The sequence below is a fragment of the Armigeres subalbatus genome, unplaced genomic scaffold, assembly GCF_024139115.2.
Source record: "Armigeres subalbatus isolate Guangzhou_Male unplaced genomic scaffold, GZ_Asu_2 Contig210, whole genome shotgun sequence".
NCBI lineage: Eukaryota > Metazoa > Arthropoda > Insecta > Diptera > Culicidae > Armigeres > Armigeres subalbatus.
The window spans coordinates 5,724-20,564 of NW_026942946.1; the positions used below are offsets into that span (position 1 = coordinate 5,724).

Consider the following 14,841-nt stretch of genomic DNA (forward strand, 5'->3'; position numbering starts at 1 on the left):
TTGGCAGGGTTTTTTTTATGACTGACTATGCTCAAATTTGGCCTAAACATTCTTTGCATATCAAAGAATATTGTGGCCAAATTTCATAAAATTTGGTCGACAAAAACCCCCCTGACAATAATAGAACAAACCCTGCCAAAGCCGTCTTTCCCCCTACTAAAATTTGAAGAAAATCGGAATTCGAATAAATTATTCGCATTTTCCTATTGACAAAATAAATTTTTGCTTAAAAATTGTTTGTTGATATAGGAAACATCCATAAATTACGTAACGCTTGGAGGGGGAGTGATGGGTTGCTTGAAGTGTGACAATCCATATAAAATTTTTGGATGCTTCATACAAAAAGTGTGAAATAGCGGGAGGGGGTTTGAAAATTGCCCATTTTTTTCGTCAAGTAATTAACTGCCGTCATACGCATATTTGTCCCATGTTTACTGGGATTCCCTATATACATGGGACAGTTATGTGTATAACGGCAGTTAATGTATCCTCCCATAAATAATTTGAATCCACTTACTCGAATTGCTTGTGTTGACAACACAGTGTAAGTGAAACAAATTATATGTAGAATTCACTTTTCCCGTTGAAAAATTTAATTCGCTCAATCGATTCTATAATTTTGCAACGTCAACTTCCCCGAAGAACCTATATTTTTTGACGCCTCTAACTATTTTTTAAATTTCAAACAAAAAATCTTATTCCTTCAGACTGGTTTACATGTGCAGCACTTTTTTTAGTTTTTGTTCTTGATTTTTAAAATATAGCCTTCAAAAATATGGGATCTCTGAGAAAGTGAAACATAAATATAAATTAAAATTAAATTGAAATTAGATAAAATTACAATCAAAGAATTGACTGACACAATAAAACGAAATATAATGTTTGACGGGAAAGGTCAATTGAACATGAGTTATCTTATGACTCATCCTTCAATTGCTGTATATTTTTCAATGTTCAGTATACGATGATTATCTACTAAATCATTCACACCAAACATATATCTAGGAGAGAAATGTTGTACCTTTCAACGACACTAGAATAAATATTGATTTTTTCCCAACCACAATCCCATCGGTTTGGAAACGAAGCGATTTGGTACACACCGCATCATCCGTTTTTTTTATCAAGCAATGCTTTTCACACCATAATGATGCAAAATTGAAGAAACTGAAGGCACCAAATAGCGAATGTCTCACGAATGTTGTGCTGCCACAATCTATTCGAGGCGGAACGCTAATAACATAATGAACCGGATTTAAACCCACCTCCCTTGCGTAAGGAACGTAAGAAAATGACTGAGCTCCCCTCCCCACTGAATGTCGACGTAATAAGTTCATGGCCCCTAAGGTGAGGTGAAAGAAAACCGCAATCAGCATCACGAGGCCATAGGATACGACATGAGTCAATATTGTTTACTTTTCTTTGCTCCGTGATAGCCCCTCCCAGTGTACTCATTTTACTACTCCACGATTTAACTACAATATCAGGGCTGGTACTGTTATATGTTGTTTAGAAAAACCTTATTTTTATTTTGCTTCTTATATTATGAAAGGTATTGTTACAAAGCTTAAGACTTACACGTTAGAGTATTTCTCTAATTGTTGCCATCAAACTTTAATAATCCCTAAATTAGTTTCTAAAAGCTATTAGCAGGGATGGTGCCGATCATTTAGTTATAGTCCGAGTCATTTACCAATAAATCATTACAGTAACTAAGCTTAATTAATGGGATGTATATATTGATGTATATGGTAGACTTGCATCACTGCAATTTTCCTACAGATCTTCTAACAGTTCGGTGTTTGAGGTACGCTATAAAAATAATTTAATTATCATTTAGGGGTGATCGGGGCAATATGGGCCACCTAAGGAAATCGTTCCGAAAAGCGCTGAAAAGCTCAAAAAACACCGTTCAAATGTAGTTGACTTATGCTAGAGAATTTTACCTTTTATATTACGTCGATGAATGACGAAAAATGCGTTTGGAAATTGTTGGAATGCACTTTTTAAAATGTATTGATTCCAATGTGTGTTCCCGACTATACGGGGCAAAATGAGCCACCATTTGGGGCAGTATGGGCCACGCTTCCAAAACCTTTATTTAGGCGAAAAAAGTATCGTAATATGGAAGAATATGATATTCCTACAACAGTTGTGAGTATTCCATACCAAATATAATGAAAAAACTGCACAACAGCGGACTGAACTGATTTGCCACTCTTCACCGTTTGAACAGCCACATTTCAATTGGTCAATGGTCATTTTTTCTGTTTCTATCGCAGTAATGCGCTGTTGTAATTTTTCCGTAATGAATCTTACATATATGATAATATTCTTGTATTTGACTACTGAAATTTGAACTTGTTCGCATTTTAAGGCCAGATATCTTGTTCTATGCAGGTATGCCCATATTGCCCCATAGAGACTGGTTTTGGGAAAAAAAGTTTTATGATAAATTCAGATTTGTATCAATATAAACATGTGTGCACAATATTCAATTTTAATATATCTTTTGATTGTGGTGTATTTTTGACCAGTATTTTAATCAGTTTTGTGTCAAAACCTTATTTATAAACTTGAAATCTTATAATAATTTTGCCTATGCAGCGAAAATTTACATTTTCAAGTGTATTTTCATGTTTGAATTGAATTTTAATGCGGTTTTCACGTTGATGCATATGCATATGTGGAGCATCCTCTTAAAGATCATATAACTTTTACATGATAAAACTTGTCAATAAGCTGAAAATGAGGGTGGCTCATATTGCCCCGTATGTTCATATTGCCCCTACTGCCCCTAGTACATAGTCAGTGAGCTCAGGCTGTTAATATTAGATTTCAAAGAAAGGCAAAATTATTCATTAAATCCTGATACAATTTATTTGTAAAAGAGTCAATTTCTGTTGAAATGATCAGAACTTTTCGATAAATATTTTAAATACTCAGCCGTAAACTATTTTGATATCTCATTAGTTTGCTAGTTTTTTCCTATCAAATAATTTCAAGTGACTGATTCATTTTTTTTAATGATGTTTTTTTATTATGACTAAATTGCGATAATTTGCTGCCAGCCCTGCTCTTTTGGCGAAGGAAAGTTCCCACACCCACGCAGATACACTCAGAAATCCCCAATCAATAAAAATGTCACACCGTCCTTCACTCATATTATGCTTTTATCAGCCCAGCGTCAGCAGAATCTTACCTTCAACGTGTCACTCGTTAACTTTATAGCCTGCAGATCCGCTTCCGTAAACTTTGATGGCGGATGCTCGCCAGCTTCCGCCAGCTCTCCGATGGATGCCATCGTCGTTACGTCGCCACCCGGTTCGGCCATACTGAAGACACTGCCGCCGCTGGGGCTGCTGCTGCCAGTCGGCGAAGCGGAAGAGTCTTCTTCGTGGGACTGCTTTTTGCTCGCTTTGATGGCGAAGATGTGGGCTGGATTTTCCTCGTGTGCACCAGACGGGGCCTAGTGGTGCTCATTCCCGTGCTCACTCAGAAAGGTAACACCATCCGGATAATGTTCCTTCGGGAAGGAATGATTGTATTGCAACACTAAACAACGTTTTTCTTCCAAATATAAGGTGAATAGCAGTGTCTTCTCTTGCTACTTCTCTCACTGGCCAAGAGTCATTAACATGAAGGTCGATCGACCGGATTGCTTCTCTGCGAACGTATTTGTTTTTGCATTGTCATTATTCAACAGACCATTTAATTTTCTAATACTAAAAGCACGGATTTCAACAATTCCACTTACGATTATATTCACGACAACTTTTGCACACAAAATTAACCAAATAATCCAATATTTTTTGTATTCTATATCATGCTACAGAATGTTCTGCTACCATTTTCACGCGATGGGTGTTGAGCAGGGTGTTACAAAGATATCAGAAAGAGGCAAACAAAAATACGATTCGTGCAATCTGATAAAAAAAAATGATACTTCGAAATTTATTGAAATAATTTCGTAAGCAACGCTGAAATGTTTAATATTTGCATTACATATTACAATCTAATAACCTATTCGAACTACAATCAAAGTTGATGTCAAAGATCACACATCATTCTTATTTTTATTTAAGAACAAGAGAATAAAATAATAAATTTCGTAATCAAAATAGGCTATTAAATATTGATGTTTTTGTCACGTCACATTTCACAGTTACTCTGGCAGTCACTTTAAAATCTAAAAATCGCATATACGATTATTTATATCGACTGAAAATATTTTTTTCACCAAAAATCATTGTCAAAATTACAAAATTTTGGAACACCCTAGTAACGATTCTACACATTTCGGTGTCCAATAAGAAAGCACAACACGATTTTTTGACAGCTCTCTGTTTTGTTACGCTTTTCTGCGAGAGAGCAATCTTCGCGACACGAACACATTCACAATGCTTGAAACAAGTTTTCTCTTCCAAGGAACTATCCTCCTTTTTGGTTCGTTCTAGAGCATCGAATCTTTCTTCTTCAACCAGTTTGGATTTTTCAAAAGAAGTTTTCACAACTAATCCCATCAAAATGTAATGAATTTCATCTGTTTCGCAAAATATAACTCACAAGCTAATCGATGGCGACACTTTAGACCATAAATTTAAATTATAAACACTCCAAACACTGTTTTTCTTCACGCAATCACGATTTACGAATCACAATCAATGACAGCATCGGGATTATTTGGTAAGGGCTGACTTCACTCCGCAGTCCGCAAGGTTCAGGTATAGGGGTGTCTCATTATAATCACGCCATAATTCTAAACTGTATATGGACCATAAATCTGATGGTAACGATAGAAAACATTAATTCGTATTATATCTGAGTCTGCTTATAATGAAGACAAAAAAGCAAAGGATTGTATCAAAAATACGACCGCAAATTGAACGAAGAATTACGTATAGTGCGATAGAAGATATGGAATTTGATCATCAACAGTTTATGCATGTTTATGCCGGATAGCTAATAGTCGAAATGTAGGCAATTTACTGTTAAGGTCTCTCCTGACGGAATCCAAGTTCCAAGTGCTCGCGTTTTCGGGGGCACATCACTCGATTCAGAGGCGGCGCACAACTGTCATTCTTGTTGATTTAGCTTTGCTGCGTCGCAGCATGCGTGAAATAATAAAAATGACAATTGTGCGTTGCTTCCGTATCGAGTGGTGTGCCCCCGAAAACGCGAGCACTTTTAAACTTGGATTCCGTCAGTAGTGACCTTAAAGTGCAATTTCAACATTGGCTGACGAATTTTATTTTGTTTTCAATAGTTTAATGCATTGAATCAATTGTTTACAATAGTTGTATATAATCTTAAATAGTTTATTAATCGATTCATACAAAAACCTCCGACATCCGTTAAAAAACGACTGAGTTATTGGCCTGACCTCTTTTTGTGACAAATTTAAAACTTTGGAATTACCCCCTATCTTACCGAAAGACGTAATTCTACATCAAAAACATCGTCCTCAATAAATTATGCTTTGGGCGTATTAAAATTCTCTTTCCATCGTAAAATGGGCTATGAAATGGTAGAGCAGATAAGTCGTTTTGAGAATTTGGTATTGAATTATGGGTTGCGTAGCCTGACTGGAACTGTTTTCCTTATGAAATCTGCTATAGAGTAAGGGGGTGCAAACTGTGGGCTCTGTTATGAAAACTCATATGTGAATACATATGTACGTTGTGTGGAAGATATTGATTTGGAAAATGTATTGGAGGTAACCACTTTCCCTTCGATGGGACTCGAACCCATGACCCTACAGTAGGCTAGACTGGTGCTTCAACCAACTAAGCTACGAAGGACCTCCGTCGGCCTTCGCAACCTAGCGGCTACTGAACGAGCTCGAGATTCCCAAATTGGACGCATAGTCAAATCACTCGCAATCCATTTATCAAGCCAATACTTCCACATGTGTATTGTACACGTCCACATTGGAGGAGCGTGAGTATTTAGAATGTCTGGCGGCTATACGCATTCTTCATCAGCAACGGTACTGATCAAGTGAGGTTGTGTAAGCTATTTGCCAGTCGGTCGTCAAGCTCAGACCCGACCGCATTGCGTAGGCAAGAGCACGCAACTCAAGTTCAGTTCAATCAAAGGTAATTGCCTATTTCCGGGGATTAAACCACCCGACTTGGACGTTAATTTACAATGTTATGAAAACTCATATGTGAATATGTACGTTATGTGGAAGATATTGATTTGGAAAATGTATTGGAGGTAACCACTTTCCCTTCGATGGGACTCGAACCCATGACCCATGACAGTACGCTAGACTGGTGCTTTAACCAACTAAGCTACGAAGGACCTCCGTCGGCCTTCGCAACCTAGCGGCTACTGAACGAGCTCGAGATTCCCAAATTGGACGCATAGTCCGCATAGGCGGTCGGGTGTGAGCTTGACGACTGACTGGCAAATAGCTTACACAACCTCACTTTATCAGTACCGTTACCGTGTATAGCCGCCAGACATTCTAAATACTCACGCTCCTCTAATGTGGACGTGTACAATACACATGTGGAAGTATTGGCTTGATAAATGGATTGCGAGTGATTTGACTATGCGTCCAATTTGGGAATCTCGAGCTCGTTCAGTAGCCGCTAGGTTGCGAAGGCCGACGGAGGTCCTTCGTAGCTTAGTTGGTTAAAAGCACCAGTCTAGCGTACTGTAGGGTCATGGGTTCGAGTCCCATCGAAGGAAAAGTGGTTACCTCCAATACATTTTCCAAATCAATATCTTCCACATAACGTACATATTCACATATGAGTTTTCATAACATTGTAAATTAACGTCCAAGTCGGGTGGTTTAATCCCCGGAAATAGGCAATTACCTTTGATTGAACTGTGGGCTCTGTTAAACTTCTTCGAATTCGCAAGCAGGCCTTACAAACGGCGACCGATTACTTAAAGCACACTAGCCCAGTTCATATGTGGGGTGCGGATGGGACTCTCAACGGACCTAAGACGACGCCCCACTGGCTAGAGAGGAGGTTTGTGAGCATCTATTCACCAATGAGATGCGGCTCAAACAGCTTCTCTTATATTTTCTAGCGGCTTATTATGAAATGCTTTTCCCGTGGGAGGTTCACTAAAAAAAAATGTAACCATGGCCATTAGAATTCGTTTACAATTTCCTCCCTCGTAAACCTTTTTGTATGAGAGGTTTATTTTGTATGGATTGTAACGCCCGGCTAAAAGCCCCCCCCCCCCCCCTCCCGCTACCACGATACGTTATTCGTGAAGCCAAGAAGCAATGGATCAACAGATTTAGAATAAAAGGAATTCCCCAGCACTCATGTACATTGAGTATATGATGATAGCCAGCGACCTTCTTGTTAAGATCGGGTACGGGTTAAAGATGTTTTAGTTACAAGATAAAGTTTGTGGCTGTAGTCGCTATCCGGAACATCTTTTGCCGGCTATGATAGGGGAGCTAAATGTCAAAGAAGGAAAATCCATACGATTTGACAGCTTGGTACCCAACATGTTCCGGACAGCAGTACAAAGGGAACCGAAGCGACAATCTTTATCTAGTAACTAAAATATCTTTTGTACGGGTTTGTGAGATGATAAAATGTCGGGTACGAGTTTAAGAAATAAAATATTGAATATTTTTTTGTTCACTTCTGGTTATTTTAAGGCTTGTTCGTTGTTTGGGCATTGACGAATACATAGACCGAAATGTCCGGTACAAAGCCATCAGAAAATCGGGCACCATGTCTTCTTCTTCATTTTGAAGAAAATACCCCTCGTGGGTGACGAATTACATAAATATTTTACGAGCGCTGACTTACCCCTCTTGACGTTTTGACAGTTTGTCTGTTTGTTTTTCTCCCTCACCTTTGCAACGTAGTTTCGGTTCGTTTCGGCAGGAACTGGAAATGCTTTTGCTTTTAATTGTTCGTTACCAAACGTTGGACATGGTTCCAGTGCAAGATAGGATACGGTAAAGCTACCCCGACGACCAGAATTTGGGTTGGTTCACTATTCCCCGCCAAGTTGCACCTAACGGACGGAGACAACGAAATAGTGGACAGCCTGATGAAGGACGAGGAAGGTAAACACCACCTTCGTATTACTCAGCGACTACGCCTCGATCAACCCAAGTTGGAAGATGTGCAGAAGCGCATATCGACGTCATCGTCGCACGCAATCTTCCTCGGCCTGCCGGGATCGACGTCATCGGTAGCATCGTCGGATGATGCCAGCGTTCAGACGCGTCCACTGCATAATCTCGTGTCCTACCTGAAGCAGAAAGAAGCGGCCGACGTTATATCCTTACTCAATAAGGAAACGGAAGCAACCGGTCCTGGTTGTGAACATTGGCGTCGTCGTCATGCTCATGTTCGTCGTCACGGTCGTGGTCCATACAGTTGTCATAATGATCGTTCTCGTTGTGCTGCATAATGATGTCCTAATTGTGAACATTTGAGTCGTCCTGTCTGTGTTGCCCAATGATGTCCTGGTTGTGAACATTGGCGTCGTCGTCACGGTCGTGGTCCATACAGTTTTCATAATGATCGTTCTCGTTGTGCTGCATAATGATGTCCTAATTGTGAACATTTGAGTCGTCCTGTTTGTGTTGCCCAATGATGTGGTTGTGAACATTGGCGTCGTCGTCACGGTCGTGGTCCATACAGTTGTCATAATGATCGTTCTCGTTGTGCTGCATAATGATGTCCTTATTGTGAACATTTGAGTCGTCCTGTTTGTGTTGCCCAATGATGTCCTGGTTGTGAACATGTTCGTCGTCACGGTCGTGGTCCATAGAGTCTCCTGTCCGTGTTGTATAATGATGTCTTAATTGTGCACATTTGAGTCGTCGTCATGGTCATCGTTGTCGTTACGGTCGTGCTGCATAGAGTCGTCATAATGATCGTCCTCGTTGTGCTGCAGATTGATGTCCTAATTGTGCACATTTGAGTCGTCGTCATGCTGAATTCGCAAAGCCGAACGGCAGACGAAATGTTAGAAATCAAATTTGCTATCGCTGTGCAACTCCTAGTGAAGTTTGGAAGAAGCACGATATAGATGCCTCTAATGTTGTTGCTGGTTATATTGATTTTGATGAACCTAAAGTTTGCATTTTGAAGATGGTATCCGTTGATGAAAACTTACTCTTGACTTTTCTCTAATTGGCTTCGCAAATCAGCCTCAATAAACGATTTTTTAAACCTCGAGATTTCTGAGCCAAGTGATCGTGTGTATATTATGTGGCTGGCATGACCACCTTTTCATGAGAAAACATTTATGGGTCTTCACAACTGAAAAATGCTGAAATATATTCTAAAGTAAGTATGAGACTACAGCATCATTACGGCTATCAAGAGAGGTAAAAATTAATCGGTTTTAAAATGCATTTGGGGTTAAAAGAATAATTATTTTTGTTCAACGTGATTAATAAATGTGTGTGACCTATATCCATGTTCCTCCAAAAATTACGTAACGCTAAATTTGGCCGATTTTGGACCCCCTACCTTACTCTCTCCCACGTAACACTTTTTGTATGGAGGGTTTAATATTTTTGTACGAATCGTAACACTCGACTTGACCTCCTCCCCAACAGCGTTTTGTAATTTATGAACAGCTCCATAACTTAAAAATGATCGGTGCTATCCCTGGTGACAAGTGGGTTCGTAAATTGATCTTTGATACGAACGAAAATCTTTAACGTAACTAAACATCGAATTCTTACAATAATCAGCACCATTTATAAATATTTGACAACATCTGTGTATCCAAAATGGAATTTGGAAAACGATTTGCAGACCCTCCGTTGTCTGCGTGGTTGGCGACCGTGGAGCCATGGACCAAGTTGAACAGAGAAGACTTATGTACTGATATTTATTACAATAAATGTGATATGAGTAGGCTATTTAGTCTGATTAAATAATAAATTATAGGAAAAATATATAAAGCTCTTTTAGTGGAATGTATTCAACCGTCTAAGACGAATTAAGTACTCTCCATTTAATTCCACTATTTAATTTTCGATATCTTTTATATCTTTTTATATCTTTTACCACAACTGTGGTCGAAATACGTATCTGAAAAGATATCGAAAATTAAATAGTGGAATTAAATAGAGAGTACTTAATTTCTCTTAGACGGTTGAATAAATTATATCCAAAATATTACAATTTGATAAAATAAAATATGTCTGTAAAATAAGACAATAAAGCCAAATAAGACAAACAAGACAATTTAGACAAACAAGCCAAATAAGACAAACGAGACAATGAGGACAAATCAGGCCAATGAGGACAAACAAGAAAATTAGCCAAATAAGACAAACAAGACGATTAAGACAAATAAGCCAAATGAGACAATGAGGATAATTCAGGTAATACAAACAAGAGAAATAAGCCTAAATAAAAGCCAAATATTAATCGTGACAACGGGTCGGAGCCGTATCAGTGAGTCACGATTAGTGTGGTCAATGAATCACAGGAACTTTTAGACCAAGACGAGATCAAGTTTCAGAGTCTATTATGTTAAATCTTATATTAGGATTAATGCTTCAAAATAGATGCAAGACCTTCAAAAAAACGGTGGAACTTGAGGTGCTGTGGCAATCTTTTTACTGGTTCCAGTTCTCATCTACTTTACTCTACGAATCACTTTTGTTCTGGGGTAGCTCAACGGCACTGTACATTTATAATACCTTCGAACCTGGACGAATTTAAGGCCCTCTCTACGTACTTCATTGGAGTCATATTTTTCCTCTTCATCTGGGGAATTGCTCTGATTACTGCATTACCAGTTGGAAAGGCTGTCAAAATGGTCAAAATAGTAGATGAGTAGTGCGGTCAGCAAAGTTACATATTCACCGGATGCTGGCGGGCGTCCCGGAGTGAGCGCTAGCCTTGATTGCGATCGTACAGTTGGCCAATAAACTTCCAGTACGAGAAAATCGGAACCGACCCGCACGGCTGACTAGTGGCTTTGGTTCGTAGGATCGTCGATTTTCCATCGAACGCACGTCTGGCACCAACCAGATCCAGCTGGTTTTCATCAGAGCCGCATTCCAGCATAAGTACACTAACGCCATTCCCGCAACTGCGTCGACTAGCACATCAATTGGAAGAGCATCGCCATGAACTTTCTGGCGACCAGCAAGCCACTGATTAACGGAGTGAGACAACTGGAATAAACTATTGGTTTACCGGTCTGCTCTGTACACATTTCTTGTTTTCCGTTCAAGGGCAACTTTAATCCAGCGGCTGTGCCATCCACACAGTCCATCAAGGGTGTCAAACAAAAAGCTGAAACACTAGCGGTGGTAGCAATAGTCTAGTGTATAAAATCCGCAAAATATCCTGATCGCGGCCCCGAAGACGACAGCCAGATTGTGATTATGACGATGATAATCAAATGGTCAAGCGGTTGATGAGATGTCGTAATACTGGAACGTTCTCCCGATTGATAATAACTTGTGTTCCTGCTGCTCTGATGACGATCGTTCTCCAGCATCGATTCCTTGAGTCAGAGGGTGGAAAAAACGCTACCTTCTTTGTTAAATCTTCGCTGTCCGTATGCTGCAAATGGTTGCCAGAGGAATTCAGACGGTTCTAGTTGATTTTGTAAAGCCTCTTTGTCGATCCGAGGCACTGTACTTAAATAGTTTTCAGTCACTTTGATCCGTTGCTGTTCCGCAGGCGGCGGCGGTGGTGTTTGGTTCAGCTGACGAAATGGAGAGGTGCTTCCTACCCGCACTTTTCTGTCACGGTGATCGAGGACGCTGGCGATGGAGTGAAGCGGTTTTCGTGTTCGGAACCAGTAATGGAATTCCGATGGCTGGAATGGATCCGACATACCAATTTTTTACTTTTATCAGAATGTATATACGGTTCCGGTGGCTACATAAAATTCGATTCCGACTGGGTTGAAGAATACTTACAGAAACGATTCCTCATGAGTTCTGCATCCGAACCACCCGTCTTTGTAAACAGCTTTTTGGCTGATTATCCTAGATCGATGATCGTTTCAGCAATGTGTCCTTTTGGGCTGGTGTACCGCGAATATCGAATCGAAAGATCCTGGGTGCGAACGCGGTACAAACGGTACAAACCGTGCGAGGCGAGTTCAAGCATAATTTTTCATAACGACGTATGTAACAACTATGAGGATTCGAGAAATCCTTTGCAGAAAGTTGGCAAAACTTTTTCTAAAACTGTTTTAAAACTAAATCTTTTTTCAATACTTTTTTCCGCTGGCATGCATCATTACATGACACGTAATAAGCGTGCTTCACAGCAAAGCTCAATTCATTCAAATTCACTGTGAAAAACGATAAAATTATACATACACCGGTATGCTACACGTACGTCGGTGTACATTGGTCGGTTTTCCATAGTTGCACGATTGACGCAACTGCAGTTTTGTTTTGTTTTGCTTTTTTTGTTACATAGGTCGCTCTCAGTTCCCATATGTTAAAGCGACGTATGTAACAGTGAGACTTCAAAAATAGAAATTTTTACATACGTCGATTCGCAAAAAGATCGAATTAAAGAATTTTAAGATCTAAAATCAGTAAAATCGATGCGTATTATTTAAAGCCGCGTGTGATTGTCACGTTGTATTAAAAACCCCGTTTTGTTTACTTTTGTTACATACGTCGTTATGAAAAATTTTGCTTGAGTTGATTTTTTTGACAGCAGTACCGACCGACACTGATGCGAAAAAACACTGGCGATTGATGATGATGCCCAGCGGTGTGCAATGATGCGTGAGGATGATGATCGGAGTGGCCATGTGTTAAGCATAGAATCGGGATCTGGTGTAGCCTAAACATCCGTACAGGAAAATGGCCGGAAAATTGAGCGCATCTAGCGAATATTGTTTTCATTAGCTGTTTCACTAATTTTCTGCTCTCGACGAGTTTCCGAATTTGGCGAGACAATATTCCCATTTTGCTTCTTTGGAGGATCTGAGCGCCGGCGTTCTCATAATCTTCTGCATCGGTAGTCGTAGTAAAGCAAATGTTGTATTCCTGAATCCCTTTATTGGTTCCAAAACAAGCCCGTCGGAGTATGCCACCTTATATTTAGGTTTGCGTCGATCAACAGCTGCTTCCGGTTTCTCTTTATTAAAGCCTATTTAAAGAAAAGTTTTTTATTCTAAATTACTTTATTGACGATCTAAAAAAACTTACCTAGTCCAGCTCTGGGAGCCTTATCCGGCACGATAGTCCTTTTTGGTACAGAAGCAGGAATTCGTTTGTCTCGGTCCGACCCTCATAAAATTTTCGGTGCATCAGGTTTCCCGCAATCAATTTCTTCGCTTCTCTCGCTGGTCCACTCGTCTCGATTGAATCAGAAACAGGTGGTAAACAAAATGGAAGTGACAACTGTTGTCAAACTGACGTGATTCGAATTGAGGGGCTTCTCAATGGTCGAGTGATTGTAATAATTGGAATCCGTCACTCCCCAGGGGTATATAGTGGTGCCCGAAAAAATGGCCACCAATCCGTCTATGTATTCGTCAATGGTTTGGGCCTATACCCTTTTGAGTGTAAAGAGAAATATAAAATATCTAGTGTGAGTTCTCCGCCAACAAATTAGTTCAAGTCCAGCTTGGGTTTAGGCTGCAAAAATTGTCGGGTACGGGTCGGGTTCGAGTTTGATAAGATTTTTCATTCCGGGTTCGGGTCGGGTCCGAGTTTGAAAAGAATTTATAAATCGGGTTCGGGTCGGGTTCGGGTTGACAAAATGTGAAACCCGACCATATCTATCTTGTATTCAGCCAAGATTTTGGTTCGGTACACCATTTTCTTTATAACTGAACACACAGTCCGATTGTTCTTCTTCTTCTTATTTTTCTTCAATTGCTCTACATTCCAACTGGAACTTGGCCTGCAGATTCTGCGAACCCAAACCTATGTAAAAACTTTTTAAAAACGGCCATGTTCAGACAACACCTGTGTAAGGTGAAAGTTGATATGCTTTATATGGACCCAACAGCCACTACATCTACACTACAATACATCTGGAATTAGCCTTTAGCCTTTAGCGATCTTTGACTGCGGTATCCCATGCGTTTTGGCATTTGAGTAACGAGGCTGCTCTCTTGACACGCCGCACATGCACCGAGTCTTTTTCGTTACGACGTTGCTCGTAAAATTTAGCTTATCGTCGTGCCCAGGTGCTTCAATCCACTCACGAACTTCACCCCAAGGAATCAAAATAAATGTACATTTTTCGCTTCAGCTCAGTCAAGCTGATAAGCTTGGCTTAGTTTGATTGACTGTACACATAGTAAATGCTAGTCGTGATTGGACGAGAAACAACAAATAATGCACAGCCAATTGAATAGTTTTCTCGGGACTGGAAAGCTATTCTCAGTCCAGGGACAGAAAAGGTCATTTCAACTACACTCAAACAGCTGACATCTAACACAAGTTGCTAGTCCTTCCCGAATTTGAATGTGCGAATGAATAGGACGACATGTGCACAAACAGCAGCAAGCGTCGACTCTCGGTGTCAGCGTTGTTTTGTGCGGTGTCAAAATGAATCTTCAGCTTGGCACATTGATATTCAATTTGAAATCTCAAAATATGAATATCATTTCATACTGCGGTGCATGGATTCAACATTTTGAAGTCAGATTCCTAAAATATATGCATCTGTTTAGTATATAAAGTAAAATAATCATCATTTATCGGTGTAAATCAACCGCAATTCAAAATATTCATTTCAGCCCCGGCAGATATTCATTTTTTACGCTCGATTATCAATCGGCTATTGAGGATCGAGCGGTAAATTTGGTATGGAAGTTTGACAGCATGCTGCGAGATGTTCGTGCCTGCATTGCCGAGCGTCTGATCAAAACAAACACGAATCA

General features: G+C 39.8%; 1 long non-coding RNA gene across 1 annotated transcript; it reads right to left on the bottom strand.

Moving 5' to 3' along the window:
• Positions 1-10,485: 10,485 nt before the first annotated feature.
• Positions 10,486-13,298, bottom strand: LOC134203764 (uncharacterized). Its single transcript, XR_009977696.1, has 3 exons — positions 13,154-13,298; positions 11,900-13,094; positions 10,486-11,796 (listed from the first exon to the last, which is right to left on the bottom strand). It is a non-coding gene; the product is annotated as an uncharacterized LOC134203764 (long non-coding RNA).
• Positions 13,299-14,841: the final 1,543 nt, after the last annotated feature.